This window comes from Erythrolamprus reginae, chromosome 2 (assembly GCF_031021105.1).
Source record: "Erythrolamprus reginae isolate rEryReg1 chromosome 2, rEryReg1.hap1, whole genome shotgun sequence".
Taxonomy (NCBI): Eukaryota; Metazoa; Chordata; class Lepidosauria; order Squamata; family Dipsadidae; genus Erythrolamprus; species Erythrolamprus reginae.
This window is the reverse complement of record NC_091951.1, coordinates 45,808,496-45,821,494: the sequence shown is the minus strand read 5'-3', so window position 1 is coordinate 45,821,494 and position 12,999 is coordinate 45,808,496. Positions and strand designations below refer to the sequence as shown.

The following is a 12,999-nucleotide window of genomic DNA, read 5'->3' as shown; positions in this document are numbered from 1 at the left end:
ACTTGAACTACAAGTTGAAGAAATTAGCATATGATTATCCAAAAGTAGATTATGAATGTTTGTCAATACACGTACTGTAAGGGCTTAAAATCATTGCCCAGGGCACTTTCAATATACCTTACTTGTACGAATAAACAAATCACTGTGGAACTGGGAAAAAGTAGTAAGTACTAGGATAGTATTCTGTCCTTGAAAACTGGGCCACTTAGTCTTAATTCTGAAAAATGAAAAGAAATGAAGAATACACCACAGAATTGGGAGAAAAATAAAACATAGTGCTGTATGTAAACATAGTGCATAGTGCTAGGGAATAAATTTAAAGGTTATATAAAAACATAAGAAATCCAAATAAAATTATTGAACTAGGCTCACTTATAAATAAAAAAAAATATTCAAGAAAGGAACTTTTAACTTTTCATGTGTTTCCTTTAAAATACAAAGACAACTCATATACAATGAAGCACATACTACAGAGAAGTATAACTCTTAAGTTCTCTCTTCCCTCATACAAATCTCCACATATTGTAAGGAATCTTTTTAGGCAGATTCTGAAAAATGAATCAAACCATAGTCAGAAATAAAATAGAGCTTTTTATCTCAACCAAGGGGAGTAAGAAAATAACTGAACTAAAATAAAAATCTAGGCTTAGTATCACAATATTATTTTTTTCTCTCTCTAATCAAAAATCTAGAATTTAGTGAACAATTTATATTTTAATACATGTTTAAACTATCGGTAACTAATTTATAACTGTGATATGAAATTTTTGGATTTAACTGAATTGCAGTCCACCTTGCTTATTCCTCAGAAGTGCTAAAATCTGTGATTCAGAGGTATGAGGAGAGCCATCGCATCTCCAATCAATAGCTTATAATCCATCAAAGCAAAGAATTAGATCATATCATGGTTTGAGCTTCAAACCATGATATGGTCTAATTCTTTGCTATGATGGATTATAAACTAGTATTTCGAAATGGAGACTAGAGATGCGATGGCTCTCCTCATACTCCTGAATCACAGATCTTAGCACTTCTGAGGAATAAGCAAGGCTGACTGTAATTCAGTTGGATAACAATATTAACTTGGGAGCATTTTCACAATTTTACATTTTTTCAAGTTATCTGCTAGCTAATAACTAATATTCATGTTTATATTCCCTTCTATAATCCTGTAGTTTTTGCAAATGCAATTATACATTCTAACATTAAGATTAGAAAATTTAAAAATAAACTACTTTGAAGCAAATTATTGCAGTGCTGAAAGAAGAAATAAGGGGAGGAGCAGTTTAGGTTAGATTAAACTGTATGATCAAGTTTTGCTAGGACATTTTTCTAGAAACATACCCATCAGATAATTCAAGATTATCCAGCCTAAACAATTTTATCTTCTTGAAATCTTCCATTGATCATTATCCATTAAAGCCTCCGGATAATAGAAAGTGAATGCAGCCTATTTCACCCTATGCCAATCTAGTACCATTGTATCTAGATATATGTTACTTTTCTGATACTACAAGTAGTCTCAAGTTATTTATTTATTTAATTCATTCATTCATTCATTCATTCAATTTTTTATACCGCCCTTTTCCTTAAGACTCAAGGCGGCTTACAACATGTTAGCAATAGCACTTTTTAACAGAGCCCCCACAATCTGGGTCCTCATTTTACCCACCTCGGAAGGATGGAAGGCTGAGTTAACCTTGAGCCGGTGATGAGATTTGAACCGCTGACCTACAGATCTACAGTCAGCTTCAGTGGTCTGCAGTACAGCACTCTACCTGCTGCGCCACCCCGGCTCTTAATATGACAATTGAGATCAAAATTTAAGTTATTAAGTGAGAATTTATTAAATACGTTTTGCCCCATTTAATGACATTTCTTACTACAGTTGTTAAGTGAATCACTGCAGTTGTTAAGTTAGTAACTTGGCTGTTAAATGAATCTGGCATCCCCACTGACTTTACTAGTCAGGTTGCAAAAAATGATCACATGACCCTGATCATAAGTATGAACCGGTTCCCAAGCATCTGAATTTTGAACACATGAACATGGGGATGCTGCAAAGATTGCTACTACAAAAAATAGTCATAAGTGACTCTTCTCAGTGCCATTGTAATTTTCAATAGTCACTAAATCAATTGTAAATGTATCATATTGTATCTAGATGTTACATTTATCAGCATTTCTAACTGTCAGATAAAAATGAAAACCCCAACATATCTGGAGATCTGTTCAGCATATGGAGGTCCATACTATTTTAAGACTTGTAGACTTCCAACTCCCAGAATTCCCCAGTCAGCATGGCTGGCTGAGGAACTATATCAGAGGTCTTCAAACTTGGCAACTTTAAGACTTGTGGACGTCAACTCCCAGAATTCTGGAAGTTGAAGTCCAAAAGTCTTAAAGTTGCCAAGTTTGGGGACCCCTGAACTAGATATACAGTATAACATTAGAGTGGGTAGAAAAAGTAGACTAGCAAGAGTTACATCAGAAAATTGTAGACATTAATAAAATCAGACACATATGAAGTATATGAGCAATGTAGTCTAACCAGATGGCATGTTGTACATATTTCTGATATTCATGTCCTAAACTCTTTATGACTCATTTATATTATGGAGAAGACAGAAGAAATTACATCTGTAATATTAAAAATACAGGTATGTTATAAAATACATTATTTAAATAGACATGGGTTCTAGACATTCTCATTTTTCCCCAGCATGAAGTTTCTGAACAAGTAGTAAAATTTCTACTGTAATAAAATGAACTAAATACTGTATAATATATCCAAAGTCATGGTTTTTTGAGGGGCTATAGTAAAATGTACTAAAATCATTCTGTAGAAGTAAATAAGCTAACAATAACATACCATAGTACTTTCTACAATACTGCTCTTCTAGTTAGCTACTTAGATAACTAAAACAGGATCCATCTAAGCCAACTTTTTATCTAATTCATTTATCAAGACATTCTGTAAAACAAAGCACAAGGCAAGCTGGTACAGTGTTCGTGTATTGTAGTGCATTGTGCACCACATATATCTTACCATCTAACCCAATGGTTCCCAACCTATTTTTGGCCATGCCCCACCTAAGCACCTCTAAAATCCTGATTCTGGCCCTCCCAATATAATTCTTACTGTTCAAAAAGTGAACTCCTACCCACATGGAAGAAGCCTAAAAGGCAATTAACTTGGTTTAAACAAGGTTCCAATTGTCCCCATTAAAAATTAAATCCCCCCCCATTGGCCCCACGTTGGGAACCATTGCTCTAACCAAAGGGCTGACAGAATAAAAGTCCATATTAAGTTGGCACCAGTTTATAAAACTGAGCACCAATACATCTATTTCCTCCTGCAAAGTTTACACAAGAGGGAGCAATGCCAAAGATTCGCCGAAGCTCACAGACTGAAAGCAAGGGGGGGGGGGGGGGGGAAACCCCTTTCGGCAGCTTCTTCCATAGGTTTCTTATCATTACCCATGGTTTAAAAATGTCCTATTTTGGAAGAGCTGGCCACCACTCTTAGCGACTTTAGCAATAGCATTTAGACTTATATAGCACTTCATAGTGCTTTTACAGCCTTCTCTAAGCGGTTTACAGAATCAGCCTATTGTCCCCAACAATCTGGGTCCTCATTTTACCCATTTCGAAGGATAGAAGGCTCAGTCAACCTTGACCCGATGGTGAGATTTGGACTGCAGCTAGATTCCATCTATATATCCTCTCCGGGACAGAAATAGTTAAGTTACCGAACTACTAAGTTACAATGAATTAAAGAATAATACTTGAAACCTGAAACAATTTTTTTTGGGGGGGAGGGAGATAAAAGTTAATTAGATGTTGAGAATCCCACTTGCTTATTTGAAGCTTTCTACCATAATAATAGAAATTAGCCCGTTCTATAATTTTTAATAGAGCAAGTTTAAAGCTCCTGTGACAAATACTATTGGTTCTTGAACAAGGCCCGGACCACAAGGGCCCCGCCTCGCCTTCGTTATTGCAGCCTCCAGGCCGAGGGTGGAGGTAAGCAACCACAAGCCAGAGCGATGACCGGCGGCAAGGAAATTTGGCTGCAGCTATGAGGCTCTCTCTCCCTCTCTCTCTCTCTCTCACACACACACACACCCCGGCCTCTCCCCTGGGTTCTGCCGCACAAACAGGGCCTACCGGCCTCCTCATCCTGGAATCTCGCCTACTCCTGTGGCCGCTGCTCCGGAGTCGGCGCCCACTCAACGCGTCGGGTCAATTCTTTCCAACGCGGCTTCCCGTTAAGAGGCGGCGGAGAAGGGCCTTTCCTCCCCACCTCAGGGTGCCAGTGGGTGCGCGGAGAGGAAGGCTTGGGAACGCAAGGCGGGGCCTTGCCCGGTGAGGGGAAACGGCGCGCAGGCCTGGAACTGGAGCCCGGCCCTGTCAAGCCGCCAATCTCTCTCTCTCTCCACGCGTGCACGCGGCGGTGGCGGCGCCACACAACAGCCAGAGCCGGGCTCGCGGGAGCGCGCTCTCCCGTGCCCGCTCCCCCTCCCTCCCCCACCCACTGCTATGCCACTATACCGCCACCTCCTCCTTCACCCCCCCCCCCCGCTCCACACACAACACATACACACTTCATTGCGCCTCCCTCCGGAATAAACCGCGCCTCACGTTCCCGTTTTAAAGAAGGCTCCACCACCCCGAACACTGAGTTCAGCTCCGCCTCACCCCGGCCCCTCTTGTCGCCGCGCGCCGTCAGCACCTCAGGCCCCGCGCGTCTCTCTCTCTCTTTTTTTTTTCCTCTCCCCCTCACAGATCCCTGGGCGCCATCTTACATTCAACCCGCCGCGACCAATCGGCGCCCGGCTTTGAAGCTCGCGACAGCGCCGCCTCCAAGCCGCGCGAGACCTGCGCGCCGAGCTACGCCCCTTGCCTTAAAGCGGACCAGCGCCTGGGCTGGGGGGGGGGGGGGGGTGTTAGGGTTTGTGAGGGACGCGCCAAGGAGGAGCGGTGGGAGTAAGTTTAAAGAACAAAAAAGGGCTTGCGGGAAGGTGATTGTAGCCCTTCGCTCGTTTATTTATTTATTTACTTATTATTTATTTATTTTGTCCAAAACGTAATGAAGGTTACAGAGGATATACTTATAGTAAGTTATATCAATGAAAGAATAGAAGAAAAGATGTAGAAATAAATTATATCAATGAAAGAATAGAAGAAAAGATATAGGAGTAGGAGAAGGATATATAAAGAAGTATAGGAGAGAACAGGCTTATTGGTTCCTCGCTTCCTCCTTGTAAGTCCTGGATTTGCGAGTACAGTACTGTATTTTACTTCTCGATGTGGTCATTCTATTCTGCCCTAGACAAGTGTTCTCTTTGCCCAGTGATTACTTCATATAATACAACATTTTCTCATATACATTGTGAAAACTCCTAAAAATGAAATACTGCCTCTCGCAGAAGAAACTCCACCCATATTGTAAGTGACAGCCTGGGGCAAAGAGAATTTAAAGCACCCTGGGAACTCAAAATGTGTTCTGGGGAGAGAGAGCTCACACCAGTTTTTCCAGTCTACGGAACAATCAAATTGTAATAGTACTAGGAATTTTGCAGAAAGTTTCTACAAAACACTTTCTATAACACACGCACCATGGAAATTAATAATAAAAATTCTATAACATGGTTAAAGACGAGTGACTGGAAGAATCATAGAAAGAACTGCTCCCCTCTGGAGGGGCTAAACACTGTACACAGCCTATTACAATTTAATCGTAGAATTGGATTTATTTCTTATGAAAGTGTACTTGGCCTCAGCATCCTGTTTCAGCAACCTACAATTTCTGAAGTTCTAACACCTCTAATAAAGGCTTAACACAGCTCATACATTTTATCTGTGTCATATTCAATACTTAGAATATTTCTATTCATTTGCCATCCAAGAAAAGCCCCACAATTTGTAATCTATGAGAAAATACCATATGCATATTAATATTGGTAGTGCAACAGCTGAGCAGAATGATACGTTCTTACCTCTTAAGATGGATTCTAATTTGGGAGTGAAAGAAATAGTAAGGAATTAAAGTCTGCTGTTTTCACTCTGGCAAATTGCCTTCCAATCAGCAATATTCACTGAAGTTGTGTCTGCTCTGGAGCATTATACTGAATGATAATGGATTTCAGCAGCACTAAGAAAATAATCTAAAGGAGTTCACAGAGAAGTTCTGCTTAGGAAAATTTACACACTGTCAAAAGTTCTTATTCCTTTCCCCCTTTAGTGCTAAAATCTGATCTCAAAGGTTTGTGCTTACTTAAGACATAATTGATGAGATGCTTTTTTGTGTGTGATTATAATGTGGGTACTTAAATTCATAGAGATAACTGTCAGGCCTAACCCCAATTATCAAGAAAAAAGAATAAGCCACAATAAATGGACACCATTGATAGATGCATGAAACTCACTGGGAGTAGAGAGGAAGCAAAAACTTTCTGGTAGGCAAAAAAGGAACAGCCTTGTCAAAAGATTTAGAAATATAGTTGTTGTGTTTGAGAAACAGTCCATTGATTACTAATTGGAACAACCTATAGAGTACAAGTGTACAAGCGAGTACAAGTGCACTAGAGTGCCTTCCGTCCCCTGTCCTATTGCTCTCCTACATCTCCTATACCTTTCTTCTATTCCTATATCTCTTCTTCTATTCTTTCATTGATATGTTCTATTCCTATATCTTCTTTTCTATTATTTCTTAGATATATTTTACTATGAGTATCTCCTCTATAACCTTCATCATGTATTTTACTATGTGTATATTGAGATATACACACTAAAACCCTCATTGTGTATTGGACTAGATAGATAGATAGATAGATAGATAGATAGATAGATAGATAGATAGATAGATAGATAGATAGATAAATAAAAGCATCTTAGAAGGGCTATCTCACTGGGCCACATTGCAACTGACTCAGAAATGAAAGGATCCGTGTACAAAATAAAGGAAAACTTTATTTTGCAGTCATTTATGGGAATATTTTTAATACAGGTATTACATTTCTCCTAAGTGAATGTTTAACATAACCTGTCCTCAGGCTCAACAAAATATACCAATTAATAGGTTAAAATAGTGTGTGTTCATCTTTGTTTACATACAATTTAAAATGTTCCTCACTTTTTCCAATATTAGCAATTACAGGAAGCCTGCTTGCTAATTTGAAATGCATGCAAATAAAAAGAAAAAGCATCCAGATGTAGGACACAACACCTTAAATACAAAATACAATTTACAAAACATCTGGAAAGAGGGTAGGTAGGATTACAGTCTCAGCATAGTGCCATTTCCAAAGGCCTTAATACAGGGAAATGGGGAAGTTTGCAAGGGAGCAAAATAAATTCTACATCACAAAGGAGAAATTAGCACAGAATCTTTAAGCATTTCCTCTCCCCTTTTTCTTGTAGATAAAAACTTCTCTTCAGCAAACTTATCTCAGGGTGTCTCCCATGTGAGCCCAATTGAGCCATTTGTGCTATTAAATTGTAACTTTTTTATTTGATAAATTTGGGCAGCAATGGGGGTTTTGTAGAGAGCTTTGAACCAACTGTTGGAAAACAAGCAGGGCCTGTTTATCAAGGCTTATAGAGACTGTATTCTGCAGAAAACCAAATCATTAGCAATCCCCAAAAGACTCAAGTGGTCAAATGAAGGAACACAACCTTATTATTAAAAAGTACAGTACATGTATCTTTTTAAAGAATTTTGAATTTTGAAGAATTTTTGAAGGTACATGTACTGATAGTCTTTTTTAAATCAGAACTTTTAAGGATTGTTTTAAATGTATTACTGGTATTAATTGAATTGTTTTCTGTATGTGCTGTGAGCCGCCCTGAGTCGGAGAGGGACGGCATACAAATCCAATTAAATCTTAAATTTTAAATCTCATACCCCCAAAGATGCAGTTCAGATACAGAATTGCACCAACAACTGTCTTTCTGGAAATATCTTTCCTAAGCAAAACTCCAGTGATTGGACCACAGAAAAGAGATCTGATACCAGCACTTAGAAATTAATAAGCCTGACCAAAGGGTGGTCGTCTTCTTTTCAAAAGAATGGGTACCTGCTCTGCAGCACACATTCAAATACTGTGGGAGATGATGCTGGTGCAGGCTGGTATCTCTGGCAAGAAGAATTCTTAGATGTTTCACTATCCTGAGCCACCGGATTTTCTTCAGGACAAAACCGGAGGTATGCCATCTACATATTTGCCCTTTGGCAGAAGATGCTCATTGTACACTACAAGACCTAGTGAGGAAAACCTCTTCAAGGAAGGGATCTCACCCGTCTCTTGCCCTCAAGAGACCAGCCTAGCTAAAAGGCAACACCAGGCTGCTTTAAAATCCCCATGTGCTCGCTAACAACCTCCCACATCACAGCACCAACAACTGCTCCTTAAGGTGGCCCATGCCATCCTTAACAGGTGACGCTCGACAGGTTGCACCACCCCAAAGACTCTGCTTCAGTCCTCTGCCCACAACACCCAGAGTGAGATTCTGCCAGAGATCCCAAATCTATTTTGGCCCGTGCCAAGACAGCCGGGCACTTTCGCCCTGCCGGCTAGCAACCCTGCGCAGTCCACCTTAAATAGGGCCCAGAGTTACTAACTTTCCGTCTAGACTTTGGTGTTTGTACACAGCAGAAAATGTGCAGGGCGTTAAAGGTGCAGTGACCCCCGGGGTGGAGCCCTTCTGGGAGAAGAGAAGGAGAGGAGCGCAAGCGAGCAAAGAGCAAGTTCAGCTCCGGGGCCACGCCGCTTCGCCGAAGGGTAAGGGTTAGCGGCGGAAGGACAGGCCCTGGTGGCCATCCAGCCCTGGAAGAACATCCTCCCCCCCACCCCAAAGGCGTCCAGATGAGCCTCCGGCTGTTGTCGCTCGTTTCTCCCGCTCCCACCCTTCCCTGCCGAAGGAAAAGGTCACTCGGCGTTTCTCCCAGGGGGGAGGCGCGCACCTGATCGCGTCTGCTTGAATACACAAAAGGAAGAGGAAAAAGAGAACGGAATCTGGGGCACCCGACGATCGGCGATGCTTGTAGATGAAGCATTTATACGAGTAAGGCTACATGCCTACTATGGTCGCTTGTGCCTTGAGCGCTGGTTGGAGGTGCTTCTGTTTTGTCCACACGACCCTCCACATATTCCCTTACTTCCCACCGTCCTCGTTTCATTCGCATGGCCAGGTTTCCTGATCTGCTCTGCTTGACCCCTTGGGAATCCTGGCTGTGTTTATAACAGTGTTTCCCAGCCTTGGCAACTTGAAGATATTTGGACTTCAACTCCCAGAATTCCCCAGCCAGCGAATGCTGGCTGGGAAATTCTGGGACTTGAAGTCCTGATATCTTCAAGTTGCCAAGGTTGGGAAACACTGGTTTATAAGACTTACACACGCAGCAGTTGTCTTTTTGTCTCTCTTTACAGCATACTGCTCAAAAAAATAAAGGAAACACTCAAATAAAACACATCTTAGATGTGAATGAATGAAATATTCTCATTGAATATTTCATTTGCACATCTAGTTCTGGGAGAGGGGCGGCATACAAATCCAATTAAATAAATAAATAAATAAATAAATATTCCATTGGTACAACAGCATGTGAAATTGACTGTCAATCAGTGTTGCTTCCTAAGTGGACAGTTTGATTTCATAGAAGTTGGATTGACTTGAAATTATATTCTGTTTTGAAGTGTTCCCTTTATTTATTTATTTTGAGCAGTGTAGTTACAGAATGGAATGGAATAGAATTCTTTATTGGCCAAGTGTGATTGGACACACAAGGAATTTGCCTTGGTGCATATGCTCTCAGTGTACATAAAAGAAAAGATACATTTGTCAAGAATCATGAGGTACGATACTTAATGATTGTCACAGGGTAAAAATAAGCAATCAGGAAAAAATATTAATGTAATTCATCAGAATACAAGCAACATGTTAACAGTCACACAGTCATAAGTGGAAGGAGACTGGTGATAGGAATGATGAGAAAAACTAATAGTGATGTAACTATTTGATATATGGAGGAGAAAAATAAAAATAAAAAACATTTTTTAAAAAAGAGAAAAACTAATAGTAATAGGAATGCAGCCTTAGTGTGAATAGTTTGACAGTGGTGAGGGAATTATTTGTTTAGCAAAGTGATGGCATTCAAGGAAAAAATCTTGTGTCTAGTTGTGTTGGTGTGCAATGCTCTGTAGCATCCGTTTTGAGGGTAGGAGTTGAAATAATTTATGTCCAAGATGCGAGGGGTCAGTAAATAATAACTTAATAATAATAATGTATTAGATTTGTATGCTTCCTTTCTCCGAAGACTCAGGGCAGCTCACAACAATAAACAATGTAGTATAAATCCAATAATTAAAACTAAAGCTAAAAACCCACTATCATTTAAAAAAAACAGTCAATACCACCCAATCATAATCACACATAAATGTTACTAGCCAAAAAGGGGATACAGTGATCCCCCGGTTATTGCGTCCCTGACCATTGCGAACAGGCTAATTTGCGATTTTTCAACCCGGAAGTCAAAATACCATCTGCGCATGCGTGCCCTTTTTTCTATGGGCATGCATGCGTAGATGGCGCCGGGCAGATCAGCTGCTGGGCGGCTTCCCTAGGTCTTCCCCCTCTTGGCGGGCATCAGCGAGGAGTTTCCCCACCGCCCACGCAAACTCCTCGCTGCTGCCGCTTCGCTCGGCCGCTTCCCAGCTGAGTACTCAGCTGGGAAGCGGCCCGAGCGAACGGCTTGTCCGCAGCCTGCCTGCCCGCGCGCCCGCGGCTCGCGCGCCCTTCTCCCGCCCAAGCCGTTCGCTCGGGCCGCTTCCCAGCTGGGAAGCGGCCCGAGCGAACGGCTTGTCCGCAGCCTGCCCACGCCGTTCGCTCCCCCTCTTGCTGGCGGGAGGGCGAGAAGCCCTCCCCAGCACCCGCTCGCCCGCCCTTCGCCGCTCGCCCGCCCTTCGCCCGGCCACCCGCCGTTCGCTTGCTGCTCGCCCGGCCACCCGGGTTCGGGGGGGTGCTGGCAAGCCGCCCATGCCGGCGGCGATGTTTTAAAACAGCCGCGCCGCTTTCCAATGAGTCCCGAAGACAAACGCAGAAGTTTGACGTTTGTCTTCGGGACTCATTGGAAAGCGGCGCAGCTGTTTTAAAACGTCTCCGCCGGCATGGGCGGCTTCCTAGCAGCCCCCCAAACCCGGGTTGGGGGTCCGGGGGGGTGCTGGCAAGCCGCCCATGCCGGCGGCGATGTTTTAAAACAGCCGCGCCGCTTTCCAATGAGTCCCGAAGACAAACGTGGAAGTTTGACGTTTGTCTTCGGGACTCATTGGAAAGCGGCGCGGCTGTTTTAAAACATCGCCGCCGGCATGGGCGGCTTCCTAGCAGCCCCCCAAACCCGGGTTGGGGGTCCGGGGGGGTGCTGGCAAGCCGCCCATGCCGGCGGCGACGTTTTAAAACAGGAACCCCAATCTTCGGCTCCTCGCTAGCGCTGCGGGAGTAAAAACACCATCTGCGCATGCGCAGATGGTGTTTTTACTTCTGCAGCGCTACTTCGCGAAAACCCGCTCGTTGCGGGGGGTCCTGGAACGGAACCCTCGCAACGATCGGGGGATCACTATGCCTGGCGACATAGATAGGTCTTCAGAGTCTTGCGGAAGGTGAGGAGGAGGGTGGAGGCAATTCGAATCTCCGGAGGGAGTTGATTCCAGAGGGATGGGGCCGCCACAGAGAAGGCTCTTCCCCTGGGTCCCACCAGACGACATTGTTTCGTTGACGGGATCCGGAGAAGGCCAACTCTGTGGGACCTAATCGGTCGCTGGGATTCATGGCCCTTTTTCCCCCACTCATACAGTATACAATGGAAGGCAGGTTGGCAGTAATTGATTTTTTAATGCAGTTCTGATTATTATTGTTGTTGTTGTTATTATTATTATTATTATTATTATTATATTTATATGCCGCCCATCTCCGAAGACTCGGAGCGACTCATCCTCTGAAGTCTGTGTCGGTCTTTTTGGGTTGCAGCACCAAACCAGACAGTTATAGAGGTGCAGATGACAGACTCAATGATTCCTCTGTAGAACTGGATCAGCAGCTCCTTGGGCAGTTTGAGCTTCTGAGTTGGAGCAGAAGAAACATTCTTTGTTGTACTTTTTTGATGTTTTTGATGTTACGTGTCCATTTTATGTATGTGAAAAATTCCCCACCCCACCCAATTTTTTGCGCTAGAATAAACTGCCAGGTTTGTTTGTTGTGGATTTGTATTTTTTTTAAAGCAACATATTTATTAAGATAAAGAACAGACAGCAATTGGCAATTATATTTTGTTAAGAGCCAGGAAGGGAGTGGTGATCCTCCCAGATGCTTTGATGCTTTCATCACTGATTGGGCTATCCTTTTGAATTGGCTGTAGGGTATAGAAATGGGGTGGGCAAGCACACCGTTGCGATAGCTCTCCTCCTTTCTGAGCAGATGGTTCAGATCAATGTTTACAGGTGAGAGGTCCAACTCAGAATCCCTGGAGGCCTGATAGCATCACTCCTCTTTAAAATGTATTTGAGGTCATGAGGCTATTGGGAAGGTTATCCATTAGTTCGGGGATAGGTATTGCCAGTAAACTGATAATAAAGGCAGACTTTGAATTATGAGAAATGTATCTTTTACTTTTATGTACATTGAGAGCATATTATGATTGTTGTTGTTGTTGTTATTATTATTATTATTTATTAGATTTGTAGATTTCTCTGAAGACTTGGGGCACCAAGACAAAATCCTTGTGTCCAATCACACTTGGCCAATAAAAAATTCTATTCTAATCTGACAGTTGAGCTCAAAATCAAGACCTTTTCCCCACCACTGTTAATCTAGTTATTAACTGAATCACGTAGTTAAGTCAATCTGACACACACACACACACACACACACACACACACACACTGTGGTTGGCTCTGACCCAGCTCCTGCCCCAGGGAATGGGGAAGTGGATGGAGGGGAAAA

The 12,999-nt window shown here is 42.5% G+C and overlaps 1 protein-coding gene across 13 annotated transcripts in view; it reads right to left on the bottom strand.

Annotated features, from left to right (window-relative positions):
- The window catches only part of QRICH1 (glutamine rich 1), a 36,331-nt gene extending 28,164 nt beyond the window's left edge, over positions 1 to 8,167 (bottom strand). Inside the window, exons 1-2 of one of the 13 annotated variants that reach the window (XM_070738079.1) lie at positions 3,645 to 3,811; positions 2,873 to 2,974 (exon numbers count right to left, since the gene is read on the bottom strand). The gene's annotated coding sequence lies outside the window, so the exon portion shown is untranslated. Of the gene's footprint in view, positions 1 to 1,672; positions 1,798 to 2,551; positions 2,570 to 2,872; positions 2,975 to 3,644; positions 3,812 to 4,170; positions 4,531 to 4,701; positions 4,873 to 8,081 lie in introns of those variants that run through there. The other 12 variants (XM_070738084.1, XM_070738081.1, XM_070738072.1 and 9 more) reach the window with 12 other exon arrangements.
- Between the last annotated feature and the right edge of the window lie 4,832 nt (positions 8,168 to 12,999).